We start from the raw sequence: 14,406 nt of genomic DNA, 5'->3' as shown, positions 1-14,406 counted from the left end.
TAAACTGGGCATTTAGGATAGAATAATGAAATGAGATACAATCCTAGGCCTGGAGGGATATCTAATTTAGAGGACAAGACACTTAGATAATAACTGTGATACAAGGCAGATTGGGGTAAGTGACAAAGAGAAGTATAAATATGTTTTTGGTTACTGTTGTTTGGAAGGGACCTGAGAGTTCATCTGTATAAGGAACTTCCAATATGGAAACTCCCTCTACCAATGGAGATTGGCAACTCATCTGTAACTTGTTGTCTTAGAGGATTTTGGTGGGGGTTAAAGGAGAGGTTAAGGGAAGAAAGGGAATAAGAATTTATACTTTCTATGTGTCAGGCACTATGCTATAAATGCTTTACAAATATTATCTCACCTTTTTCCTCCAGCTTGAAGCCTCAGAGGCCTCCTGGAAACAGGACTTCTAGAACAGCAAAATGTCTGGAAGACTGTGGTCCAAGGCCATTTTTGCTGGCTACAAATGAGGCCTGCAAAACCAAAGGGAACATACAGCTCTTTTGAAAATTGAAGGAGTCTATGCTCGGGATGAAACTGAATTCTATTTGGGCAAGAAATGTGCTTATGTATACAAGGCAAAAAACGATACAGTGACTCCTGGTGGGAAACTCAACAGAACAAGAGTGATCTGGGGGAAAGTTACTCAGGCTCATGGTAATAGTGGAATGGTTTGGGCCAAGTTCAGAAGCAATCATCCTGCCAAGGCCATTGGACACAGGATCCGACTGATGCTGTATCCCTCAAGGATCTAGAATATGAAAACTGATTGAATAAAATTACACATTTTTTGCAAAAAACCAAAAACAAATATTATCTCATGTGATTCTCACAACCGTCCTGGGTATGTTCTATTATTGTACTTTATTATTACAGATGAAGAATCTGAGGCAGTCCGAGGTTAGGTGACTTGCCCAAGGTCATACAGCCAGTAAAATGTCTGAGGCCAAATTTGAACTTGGGTCTTCCTGATTCCAGGACCAATACTCTATCCACTTGGGCATTTACCTGCCTCTGAGTGTTAAGGGATTTTCTCATGGCCATCCACGCAGCTAGTAGTAAGTGTCCAGTACCGGTTTGAAGATAAACCTAGATCTTTGTGTCTTTAAAGTGAGTCCTCCCTTTGTCTACTCCACCACATTGTTTCTCTCAAAGTAACATGAAAAATTGGAGGAGGGGGAAATGGCTTTCAGCCTTAGGGTCCAGTAAAGCTTTATGGAGGAACTAGCACTTGAGTTGAGCCTTTAAAAGGAGAGCGAAATTTCCAAAGGTAGAGACAAGGGCCTGGGCATGTGTGTCTGTTGGCCCAGAGGCCGATGTGGAAAAAAGGCAGAGATGTAAGAGTGTAGAGGTGGCCTGTTAGTGCAGCTTAGCTGGAATTAGGAATATAAAATACAGCTGGAAAAATAAATTGGAGCCTGAGTGTGAGGGGCCTTGAATCACAGGATAAGTAATTTATACTCTGCCCCCAGGTGCACTGGCTCTGATCGGTGAGTTTGTGAGTGGATTTCTGCCTTGTCTTATTTGGAACCAAGCACTCATGGGACTTTACGACCAACTCCAGCCATCCCCCCTACCCTTTTTAACACCTTTTTGTGTAGTTTCCCCACATTAAAACGTAATCTCCTTGGGAGCAGAGACTATCTTGCTTGTATTTGCATCTCCAGAATTTAGAACTTGGTTAGCATTTAATGAATGATCGATGGATCTATCTGTCTATCTATCTATCCATCTACTTAGCTCTACTTGATCAGTAATGGGGAGCCAATGAAGATTTTTGAGTGGAGGAGTAATGTGATCTCACCGTGGAATGTTTAAAAAATTATTATGGCCACAAATTATTATGGATTAATTAGAGAAGGGAAAAACTCAAGATGAGAATTTCAATTGGATGGCTACTCTTTTTTTTTTTTTTTAAGTGAGGCAATGGGGGTTAAGTGACTTGCCCAGGGTCACACAGCTAGTAAGTGTTAAGTGTCTGAGGCCGGATTTGAACTCAGGTACTCCTGACTCCAGGGCCGGGGCTCTATCCACTGCACCACCTAGCTGCCCCTGGATGGCTATTCTAACCAGAGGCCAGACAGTGGAAATAGGGACAAGGGCCAAATGAAGAGAGATGCTTTTAAATAACAGGCCTTACCTCCTAATTGGCCAAGAAAGGTAAGGCAGGGAGAGGAGTCTCCCAGATGGCTCTCTAACAGATTTTGTGCCCTTTTCAGCCTGTGTGCCTGGGAGTTTTGTGGTCCCAGCAATAGGAATAAAAAAGTGAGAAAACAGGTCTAGAGCTCAGTTTGGGGCCTGTTAAGCCCTTCCCAGCACCATCGTCCACTGGAAGGCTGGCCTGACCTCTCTGCTAGGAAGAAGATGAAACCAGGGTGTCACACTTGTTTAACAAGGAGCGCTGTTTCCTCCATTGCTGCCCCAATCCCTGGGGAAGGTTGTCAACAGGTTTGTCACATGTGTTCCTCTAAAGATAAGGCGGCTTTGCTGTCATTCAATGAAGTAAGTTACCTACTATGTGTCAGGCACTGTGCTAAGTCCTGAGGCTACCTCCACATAGAAGCATCAAAATTTCCTAACCCCAAGACTAAGGATAGAGCAGGAGGTCCTCTGATCTGTCAGATAGGATCTCCTTATCATGTCAGGAATACTGCCTTCCTAAGCCCAGCCTGGCCCCTAGGAGAAGAGGGAGTTGCCAGGGCAGCCATATGGAGAAAGTCTTCCCTAGGGGCCAGCATGTTCTCCATCTGGTCTGTCACCAGTGATGGATCCTGGGAAATATCAGGAGGAAGAGAAAATTAAAAAGGAGGAGGAAAAAAGGAGACAAGGGGATACTTGGAGCATGTCAGGTAGGCCCTCTACCCAAATCTTTCTTTGGCATCTTATTGTGACCCCAGGCTCTCAAAAGACCTTCCAGAAGAACACAAGCTAAGGCAGGTCCTACCAAGAATGGAAGGGATTCAAACACAACCCAGAGACTATGAGAACCAAGCTGGTTACTGTAAGTTCAGAAAGGCTCATCATCAGGGAATGAACATTTTTATTCACAAATATGTTACTTTCCTTCTAAAAAAAACCCAACAAACTCCAGAAGCTTCCTATTACCTCTAGGAGCAAATAGAAACGCCTCTGTTTGACATTTAAAGATATTCGCAATCTGGCCATAATCTACCTTTCCAGGCTTTTTATACATAAGCCTCCTTCAAGCACTTTTCAGTATAGTTTCTTGTTCAAGGAACAGCAAGGAGGCTAGCATCACTGAATCCCAAAGTATGTGGGTATGGGAGATGTAAGGTAAGAAGACTGGAAAAGTAGGGGGAGGGGTGGGCAGGTTGCAAAGGGCTTTACAAGATGAAGAGAGGGCATACGGAACCACTGGAGTTTATTGAGGAGGTGGGAGGTGACATAGTCAGGCCTACAGTTTAGGAAGGTCACTTTGATGGTCCAGAAAAGAATAAACCAGAGTGGGGGAAAGACTTGTGGCAGGCACATAGACCAAACAGCATGTTATTACAAATAGTCCTGGTGTGATGTGATGAAGGCTTGTACCAGAGTGTGGCAGTATCAGAGGAGAGAAATGGGCATGTATGAGAGATGATGTGAAAGTAGAATTGATAGGATTTGGCAACAGATTGGATTATGGGGTTGGAGGTGAGAGAGAGTGAGGAGTCAAGGGTGACACAGCTTCTGAGCCTAGGAGGATGGTGATATCTTCAACAGTAAGGGGGGGGGGTTGGGAACAGCTAGGTGGCACAGTGAATAAAGCAGTGGTCCTGGATTGAGGAGGACCTGAGTTCCAATCCAGCCTCAGACACTTAACGCTAGTTGTGTGACCCTGGGCAAGTCACTTAACCCTCATTGTCCCTCGAAAAACAAACAAAAACAAAAAGAACAAAAAAATACCACACCAAACAACAACAAAAACAGTAATGGGAAAGTTAGGAAAAAGGGAGGGTTTAGTGGGAAAGATGAGTTTGGTTTAAGATGTTTATGGGACATCCAGTCTGAGACATCCAGTATGAAATTGGAGAACTCCAGACTAGGAGTGCCTTGAGGAAGCAGACCTTTGTGTCTTCTTGAAAGGGCAGCTGAGGGGAGATAGAGGAGATCCCAGATTAAGTGTTATACTCCCTCCTCCCCTACTGACTCTTATTGTAGTAGGAGTCAATGCATCGAACCAGAAGCAGAGTGGGATGTGTCAAGAACAAAAATGGGCAAACAAGGACAAAGACAGACAGACAAACAGACAGACAGATAGATAGATAGATAGATAGATAGATAGATAGATAGATAGATAGATAGATAGATAGATAGATAGATAGAAAGAAGATTTAAGGAACACCCCTTGCACCAGAAAGGAATGATGACACTATGGACTCAAGAAAGTACTTTCAGTAACCAAGAGTTGTAAATTTGTGCTTTGGGCATAGGTGTTTTCTATGTTTTAAGAATCCACTCCCTCATTGACCAACCTATGTGCACTTGTGGGAGAGTGTGCCCTATACTTGGGGTGGAAGACATTTTGTATCTATTATTCTTATTATACCACTTTAGTCAATAAATACCCTTTTCTAAAAGCTAACAAGTCTGGCTGACTCATGTTGATTCTGGTACACTGGTAGGGGCTCATGAAGTACAGTACTGGTAATTCCTGCTCCACACTCTGAGGACTCAGCTGCTATTGCAAGTGTGAATTGGGGGAAGGAAGGGAGTTTTACTAGTGATTAGGGGTTATATCCCCCAAATGTAAACTCCTTGTGAGAAGGACCTGTTTGGGTTTTGTGTTTCCATCTTAAGCACCTAGCACAGTGCCCTGTAGTAGTGCAGTAGGCATTTAATGAATTCATTAAGTGGAATTCAGTGACAAATGTCTGCTTTGTCTAATTGAATAAACGGCTATTTTAAAGCTACAACTCTATTAGGAAGGATTATCATCCCCATTTTACAGACAGGGAAACTGACCCCAGAGAAGTCAAATGCCTCACTCAGGGTCACAGTAGGTAGGAGGAGAACAGGGTTTCGAACCCCTGTCCTGGCAGCGGGGACAGCTTTTCACTCTAGACCTTACCAGTCCTGGCTGTGTTGTTTTTCCCTTTCTTTCTCCTGCTGCCTTCCTCCCTCCTCGTTTCCTGTGCTCTCTTTCCTTCCGAAGGGGGTGGGGGTGGGGTGGGAGGGAAGCCCCGAGTCTCTTTTCCTCCACGCCTGTTTGGGGGCCGGGGAATTCTCCCCAGCGCCAAGGGAAAGGGGCGGGCAGATTTAAAAGCCTCGCCACGAGGCAGCGAACGGGTCGATAGCAGACAAGCCGGCTCCTTCCCTTGCCTGCCGGGCAGCCCAGCCCCTTCCCGCATGCCCTGCCAGGGGGGACGGCCGTTCTTAAGGGGGAGTGAGAAGGGGGAGGGAGTGGGGGGACCCCAGGAGAGTGGGAGACCCTGTAAAGATCGCAGGCTGGGCGTATGGATGGATGATTCTCTGTACTGTCTTCACGCCCCTCCATCTCTTCCCAAGTCTGAAAGGGAGTCGACTGCTGGTGAGCCCCAGACGATTTTGCCACCCCTGACCTCCTGGATGCTGGTACAATTCCTGCCTAGCTTTGGGGCTGGACTGAATCCTGGCCAACCTCAGATTGGAGGCCCTTGTCGGCCAGGATGGGTCCCTACGTTGGGTAGGATCAAAAGTAGCCTAATATGAGGCCAGAGCAGCTCCCATTTCTGTCCTGCTTTTAAGGTTCACATAGCTCTTTTCAAACAGCCCTGCCAGAGTATCACATTTGTTATCTTCCCATTTTACAGATCAAGAAACTGAAGGACACTGAGGTGAGGGAACTGGCTCATGGTGCCACAACTAAGCAGGCTGCTGAACAGGGAAGGATTCCAACCCAGGTTCTCAGACTTCAAAACAAATATTACAGGCTTCCTGCATGAAGCAGTTCAGTTTGAGAGGACCTGAGTAGTTTCTTGGGGGGGGGGAGAGAAATTTGCCCCATTCAGTTGCACTGGTCCCTCTCTGTCCCAGCAGGGAGGGTCTAATGTAGTCCTTGGATGATGGTTTGTTTTTTGGTTGTTGTTTTTTTTTTTTAAATCAAATGAGATAATACATATAAATTGCTTTGTAAAGCAAAAATATTATATAAATGTAAGCCATTGTCATTGGGGGGAGGGGCAGTTCCTGCTCTGTCATTTCTATAAGGGTTGTCTGTAAGTTATCATCTAAGAGAGATGTGTAGGAAGTACTTGGAGGTTTAAGAGAGAGGCTTGGCCAGAGGCAACTAGTACATGTCAGGGTAACCTTGGAGTCCAGATCCTCCTGACTCTCAGGTCAATCCCCTGACTATTACACCAGGCTGTCTCTCTTAATTGATTTTGGGAATGCTTATTACTGGTCCAGGCACCACTTTGTCAGTTAAGACCTTGGTATCCTCTGTCTAGAAATCTCCCCCTTTCCACCCACTCCTGGGTAAGGTTGAGTGAGGCAGCAATAGGGTAGGAAAGAGCCCTAGACCTTGATTCAAATCACATCATTGCATCTGTCTTCTTCTATGTCCTTGGGCAAGTCATTTTCTCTTCAGGCCTCAGTTTCCTCATCTCTAGAATGAAGTGGGAGCATGGACTAATGTCGATGATTCTGTGACAAAAAGATGATGGTGCCTCAAGTCAGGCTCCCTTGAGTCCAGGATCCCATGACGTAACGTAACTCTGGACTCCTCAAGTGGTCCAAAAGAAAGGGGACCACCTTTCACAGCTCACTTTTGATAGAACTAGAGAATTGTGGGCACCTCTAACTCTAGTCTAGGTTTCTGGGTCTCTGGAGAACAAGCAGCAGGAGGAAGTCCCAATCTCTGAAGCCCAGTTGGTGAGGTGTCCACCCCAAGTCTAATGCCACGGGAAGTGACCTGTAGTGTCTTGAAGCAAGAGCAGAATACTTTTTCTGCTCTGGGTGGTAGGGGGTAGGGGTCGGGCAGGGAGCTGCATGGTACAATGTTCCTCCCAACTCTGGCTCTGCCACTTACTAGGTGACAAAATGGATACGGCCCTGGGTCTGGAGTCAGGAATTTGAAATCCTGAGCTCAAATCCAGTGTCACTTCCTAGCTGTGGGACCCTGGGCAAGGGACAACTACTATTTGTTTCGGTTTCTTCATCGATGAATGGGGATAATAATAGCACCTATCTCCTAGGAACAAATGAGATAATAACTGTAAGGTGCTTGGCCTAGTGATCTGAACATAGTAAGTGCTATATAAATGTTTACTGCTACTACTACTACTACTACTACTACTACCACCACCACCACCACCACCACCACCACCACCACCACCACCACCACCACCACCAACACCATCATTATTACTTGGGTATTAGTAGATAGGTGACATCACCTCTCTGGCCTAAGCTTCATCTGTAAATCGAAAGGGTTGGAACTGAGGACTTCTGAAACCCCTTCTAGCCCCAAGTCTTTGATTCTGGGGTCCTATTAAGAACTGGCCTGCTCAGCCTCCCCTTACCACAAAGTAGAGTCTGACAAAGTTCTGTAGGACAATTTGAGGAAGGGAGATCACTTTCAGCTGGGCAGATCAGGGGAGACATTGAAGGAAGACAAAGATGTCAACAGAGAGCATAATATTTAGAGTTCATCTAGTACAACCCCCCACACACCCCACCCCTTATTTCTCTATTTTGTAGAGTTGAGGAAACAGGTCTCTATTTCCTTATCTCTGAAATGAGAAGAGTAATTCCAGCCCCCATCTATCTCCAGGGTTTTGTGGGGATACAAGAGAGATGATATCCTATGAACTAGTTAAAAAGCACAGTGGGTGTGAGGGGGAGTTCTGAGCCCCAGGGAGAAGGAGTGGGTGGCACAGCAGGGGAAATTCAGAAGAAGGGAAAGGAAACTGAATCCCCTGCAGGGAAAGAGGAAATCACGAAGCAGTGAGGGCCACTCCTGAGCCCCTTTCCCAAGGCTATTAACACCCCAGCCTGTAAATTCCCTTACCACAAGAGCAGTGGGGAGTCCAGGGGCTGACTATCCTGTTGCCATGACCCCTTTGTGCCCAGGCTTATCTGGGTACATGCCCACCATGACAAGAGGCCCCTTAGAGGGGGTGTGGGGGGCAGGCAGAGCTTGAAGTGGCCGACTTGTAAGCAGGGGGTGGGTGATGAGGGATCAAGGTGGTACAGAGGAAAGAGCCCTGGACTTGGCATCAGACGAACCTGGGTTCAAATCCCCCACCCACTGTGTGACTCTGGAAAAGTTCCTTTAGCTCTCTGGACCTTCTTTTTGTTCTCTCTCTCTCTTTTTTTCTAAGGATAAAATAAGTTTTTATTTATAGTCTTATGGTAAAGGGGGAAGCCTTAACTTGCAAGACAATTCTTAAACAAAGGCATCAGAAAAGGCTTCATGGAGGAGGTGGTATCTCACTTGAGTACGGGTTGAGAAATATCGAAGCAGGCAGAGATCATAGGCTTGAGGCATTGGAGCGACTGCCCCCTCCAGCTCTCTGACCTCTCTCTCCACGTTTCTTTGACTTGTGAACTAAACCGAGGCTCAGAAGGATGACAGCAGTAGTCACAAGGCACCTCCCTGATGCCTTGGCATCAGCTTATGCTGCAAAGACCACTGAGGGGAGCAGCCCCAGAGGGGACTAGGCAAGAGTCAAGTTTAACAGAGGGTGGCCTAGCATGGGGGAAAGAGCCAGGTAGTTGGAGTTGAAGAACCACATTCCTTCCTGTCTTGGTCTGATACTGCCTGGTTGTATGACTTTGGACAAGTCATTTTACTTTGGTGGGCCTTAGTTTCCTCTCCTGTAAAAAATGGAGCAGTAGGGCAGCTAGGTGGTACAGTGATAAAGCACTGGCCCTGAATTCAGGAGGACCTGAGTTCAAATCCAGCCTCAGATACTTGACACTTACTAGCTGTGTGACCCTGGGCAAGTCATTTAACCCTCATTGCCCTGAAAAAAAAATGGAGCAGTAATTCTTGCACTGCCTTCCTCGTTGGTGCTAACCAACTGGGAAACAGATCATAAAACACCCATGGGAGCCTGACACAGTCATTATGGGTAACTTCAATCTGTGGCTGATTTCTCCTCTTCCTCTTCTTCCTCATCCACCTCCTCCCTCCATCCCTCAGGCTGGAAAGTGCAGTGGAAGCTCATGGACTTGTCTCACCACTGATCAGCATAGAAGCTTTGACCAGCTCCATTTTGGACCTGGGCTGCTTTGTCCTTCCTTAGGTAGCCTGGTGGCATCCTGCTCCTGGGGATTCCAAATACTAGGACCTGATAGTATAGACAAGACTGATTTGCTTTAGTGCTGTTGCAACTCAGAACTACCGAGTTCAAGTGATCCAGCAGCCCCAGCCTCCCCAGTAGCAGGGACTATAGGGGCCAACACACCTACCCAGCATCTATATTTTTTACTTGCTTTAATGATCATTTTGTATGGCTAACAAGGAGAAGCTAGTTACTGAAATCAAAATCATGAGAATTCTCACAGAAGTAACCATTCCACCTTAGAATTTGTTTTTGTTTGTCCTTCATTCTCAAAGAGGACCATGGCATCGGGAAGGTTATGTCATGACTTGCAGTGAATTGGATTTAAGTGAGGGAGGGCTGTGCGAGGTCACCAGCCTTACTCTCTCCTCCAGAGCCATTTGGGTCCAGTGGCAAGATATATATATCAGGATGACTGGAGAAGACTCCAGATGTTTAAGGCAATTGAGGTTAAGTGACTTGCCTAGGGTCATATAGCTAGTAAATGTCTGAAGTGAGATTTGAACTCAGGTCCTCTCAACTTCAGGGTCAGTGCTTTATCCACTATGCCACCTAGCTGCCCCATCTTAGAATTTATCATGGACATGAAAGCCCGGTGTCTAATGAGCATCTGAAATTCAAGGAGAGCATATTTCAAAGGATTTTGAGGATGGATAAGTAACATTGCATGGTGGAAAGGGCAAGCAAGGCCCATGAGAGATGCAAAACTCTCAAGAATGAAATCATTAATGGACTGGATTCTTCTCACCAATACAATGGTACAAGAGAGTTCCAGGGGACTTATGATGGAAAAGGCTCTCCAAATCCAGAAGAAAAAAAAGAACTATGGAATATGGATGCGGATTGAACCATACTATTTCTTTTGGTTTTGGTGCTGTTGTTTTTCTATTTTGAGGTTTTTCCTTATTGCTCTGATTCTTCTCTTATAGCATGACTGATGCAGAAATATATTTAATATCGTTATGTATGTATATATGTGTATATATATAACCTATATAGGATTGCCTGCTGTCTAGGGGAGGGGGGGAGGGAGGGGAGGGAGGGAGAAAAATTTGAAATTTGAAATCTTATGTAAACAAATGCTGAAAGCTATCTACATGTAACTGAAAAATAATAAAATACTTTTATTAAAAAAGAAAAGAATTAAATCATTAAGTTAGAAACATGATGGAAGGTGGAAAGAACAATATGGGAAACATTCTGAGTCTGATTCTCACCAACAAAGAGGAACTGGTTACTGAAAATGATGTGACCCTTAGGAAGAAGTGACCACTCTACCTTATAATTTATGATAGTGAAGGAGACAAAGTGTGACCATGATCTGACCTGCACCCTAAATTTTAGGAGACCAGATTTCAAAGTGTTTAGAAGAAAGGTAGGCTAGATACGGTGGACTGAAATTCTGTAGGGGAAGTCAGCCCAGGAGAGATGGGAGATGTGCCACCATACAGTTCTGAAGACACAAGGAAAAATAATTCCCAGGATAAAGGGAAGAAAAGATGGAATTGCCTGATGAGATCAGTGTGGTTACACAGAGAACCCATCAACCAATTTAAGATGAAGAAAGACATGCACAGAAGATGGAAGCAAGGACAGGTAAAAGATGATGAATGGATGAATGAATGGAAAAGTATATTGACTGCTACATACCAACAGTGCGTTGGGCACTGGGGATATAAATACAAAATTGAGGCAGTCTCTGCCCCCAAGAAGCTTGCATTCTAATCAGAGAAAACACATACAAGGGAGTGGAGGCTAGGAAAGAGAAATTGATCTGGGTGTGTACTGTAGTGGCAGGGGAAGATGGCATGATACCCAGAATGGAGGACATTATCTGGGACCAACTAGATATAACTGGTTAGATGAGTTTTTCATTCACTTAGACAGCTCAGCCTGAGGGTAGAGTGCCAAAGCTGAATGGATTCTCTCCTCCAGGGAAGGGAGCATGATCGCTAGGATGCTCATCAGGGCAGGAGGATATTGTTCCAGGTGGGGAGAAAGGGAGTACCTGCAGGGCAGACAGCAAAATGCTAGGGGTGAAGGGCTGGATGAGATTGGATGAATACAAAAGCAGGACCTGATCCTCTAAGCAAAGCGTCACCCGCAATAAAGCTGAGAAGGAACTCAAGGCTGGTGAGAAAGCTAAGGGTGAGGGTTTTGTTGTTTGTTTGTTTATTTGTTTGTTTTTTTAGCTATGCTGAGGAAAAAAGAGTCTGAAAAAAGGGATAGGACCAATGCCAAGGGTGGATGAGACAACGATGACTGAGGACAGAGAGAAGGCTGGACTCTTAATTTGTTTGTTTCGTTTGCCAAATAGAATAACCATTAGAATGGGATACATGGTGGCAGCTAGGTGGTGCAGTGGATAAAGCACAAGCCCTGGATTCAGGAGGACCTGAGTTCAAGTTTGGCCTCAGACACTTGACATTTACTAGCTGGGTGACCCTGGGCAAGTCACTTAACCCTCATTGCCCTGCCAAAAAAAAAAAAAAGGAGGAGGAGGAGGATCAGGAAAGGCTCTCTGTAAAAGGTAAGATTAGCTGTGACTTGAAGGAAGCTAGGATTTGGTGATAAAGAGGGAAAGTGTAGCAAGCATGGGAAACAGGCATGCACTTGTGCGTGCATATGTGTGTATATGTGTGTATAAGAGGAATGAGGGTTAAGTGACTTGCCCAGGGTCACACAGCTAGTAAGTGTCAAGTGTCTGAGGCCCAATTTGAATTCAGGTCCTCCCAAATCCAGGGCCGGTATTTTATCCACTGTGCCACCTAGCTGCCCCCAGGGTATAAATTATTAACTAGCATGTAGCAATTGGGGATTTAGCCCAGGGCAGCAAAGTTTAAAAGGCATTGATAGCACTTACCCTCTAGCAGCTGAAGAAACAAGTGACCTTACTTAGTACCTAATTAGCAAAAATAAGTAGCTAGGGGGCAGCTAGGTGGCAGCTAGGTGGCACAGTGGATAGAGCTCTGGCCCTGGATTCAGGACTACCTGAGTTCAAATCCGGCCTCAGACACTTAACACTTACTAACTGTGTGACCCTGGGCAAGTCACTTAACCCCAATTGCCTCACTAAAAAAAATAAATAAATAAAAATAAGTAGCTAGGTGCCTCAATAGATAGAGTGCTGGACCTAGAGTCAGGAAGACTTATCTTCCTGAGTTCATCTGACTTCAGACACTTACTAGCTGTGTGACTCTGAGCAAGTCACTTAACCTCGTTTGCTTCAGTTTCCTCATCTGTCAAATGAACTGGAGAAGGAAATGGCAAATTACTCCAGTATCCTTGCCAAGAAAACCTGAAATGGGGCCACAAAGAGCTGGACAGGACTGAACAACAACAACAGTTAGCAAGAATAATTAGTTCAAATAGGAAGCTACCCCTGCTCACCTACCCCAGATAGGCTCTTCCCCAGACTAGCTTAGCACTCCCTTCCCAGCCTCAACAGTCACAGCACTGAGCTGGTCTCAGGGTCTCTCCTCACTCCTACCTCCCAATTACATTTGTCTTCAGAAGTTGCTTTTAGGGCATATTTCATGCTGTTGGCAAGCTTCTGGTGAAGTTTGCTCCAGCTACCCAAATTGTTCATTATGACTCATGTAGGGGAATGGCGAAAGAGCACTTAGCAGCTTCTGATGAGTTTAAGTTACCAGGCCAAGGTGAACTGAGTCAAAGGGTCCTGGAAGAATCAGGCAGTTAGCTAATGAGCCATGGTCCAGGATCTTTTAAAGGTCATTAAAAGATGGAAAGAACGCCAACAAAAATAAAGCCAAATGTTTCATCATTCTCAGTGACCAAGTTCAGACCCAGAGAAGACTTGGGAAAAGACACTGTCTCCCTACATTGAAGGTGGGGTGTGAGGTGGCAGGAACGAGCATTTATTAAGAACCTACGAGTGGGGCAGCTAGGTGGCGCAGTGGATAGAGCATTGGCCCTGGATTCAGGAGGACCTGAGTTCTGGTCTGGCCTCAGACACTTGACACTTACTAGCTGTGTGGCCCTGGGCAAGTCACTTAACCCTCATTGCCCTGCAAAAAAAAAAAAGAAAAGAAAAAAGAAAAGAACCTACAATGTATCCGGACCTGTGCAAAATACTTTACAAATAGGCCTCATTTGATCCTCCCAATAACCCTTTGAGGTAGGTGTTATTATTATCCCTATATCAACTGAGGCAGAGACTGAAACTGAGGCAGACAGACGTTAAGTCACTTGCCCAAGGTCACATAGTTAATAAGTGTCTGAGGTAGAATTTGAACTCAGATCTTCCTGATCCCAGGCCCAGCACTTTATCTACTACACCACCTAGCTATGGGTGTGAACTATTGGATATAATGTCAGTATAACAATTATATTATTAATATATGCATAGTATATTTTACATATGTAGTAATATGTTTACTTGTTTTATTGAATAGCTTTTTTTCTTTCTTTTTAAATCTTTATTATAAAGGACAGCTCACTGGGGAGGAGGGGGGAAGGGATCAGTTTGGAAATTAATGTAATATAAATACAAAAAGTATTTTGTAACAAAAACATTCTTACAAGATCATGGAATACGAGAATAGCACAGTCAGATTGGAGCAGGGCCAATGTCCCTATTTTCAAAAAAGGAAAGAGACTAGAGTCTGCAAACTATAGGTCAGTTCCTGACAAAATTCAACTTTCATTATTAAATTAATCATAAGTGAACTTGTAGAAAAAGAAGAATCACAGAGAGCCAGAATGGCTTGAACAAAAACTGGTCAGGAAACAATTTAGAAAGGTGGGGGGCTATGGGTATGGAATGTTGCATTACATACTTGAGGTCTCTGTCACTTGGTTTTGCTTAAAGAAAAAAACCACATTTTTCTTTGTCACAAGAGAAGGCTCATCATGGGGGTGGGGGTGAAGGGAGGGGTTAATCCATCAAGAGATGACTTGTAGGGGGCAGCTGTGTGGCACAGGAGATAAAGCACTGGCCTTGGATTCAGGAGGACCTGAGTTCAAATCTGGCTTGAGACACTTGACACTCACTAGCTATGTGACCCTGGGTAAGTCACTTAACCCTCATTGTCCCGCAGAGAGAGAGAGAGAGAGAGAGAGAGAGAGAGAGAGAGAGAGAGAGAGAGAGAGATATGACTTGTGTAAGAAA

At 44.9% G+C, this 14,406-nt stretch overlaps 1 pseudogene; it reads left to right on the top strand.

The window, feature by feature from the left end:
* Positions 1–401: 401 nt before the first annotated feature.
* LOC122736417 lies at positions 402–809 on the top strand (annotated as a pseudogene).
* Positions 810–14,406: the final 13,597 nt, after the last annotated feature.

The sequence above is a fragment of the Dromiciops gliroides genome, chromosome 1, assembly GCF_019393635.1.
Source record: "Dromiciops gliroides isolate mDroGli1 chromosome 1, mDroGli1.pri, whole genome shotgun sequence".
Classification (NCBI taxonomy): Eukaryota; Metazoa; Chordata; class Mammalia; order Microbiotheria; family Microbiotheriidae; genus Dromiciops; species Dromiciops gliroides.
Note: the sequence above shows the minus strand (reverse complement) of the source record. Positions and strands in the feature narration are given on the sequence as shown.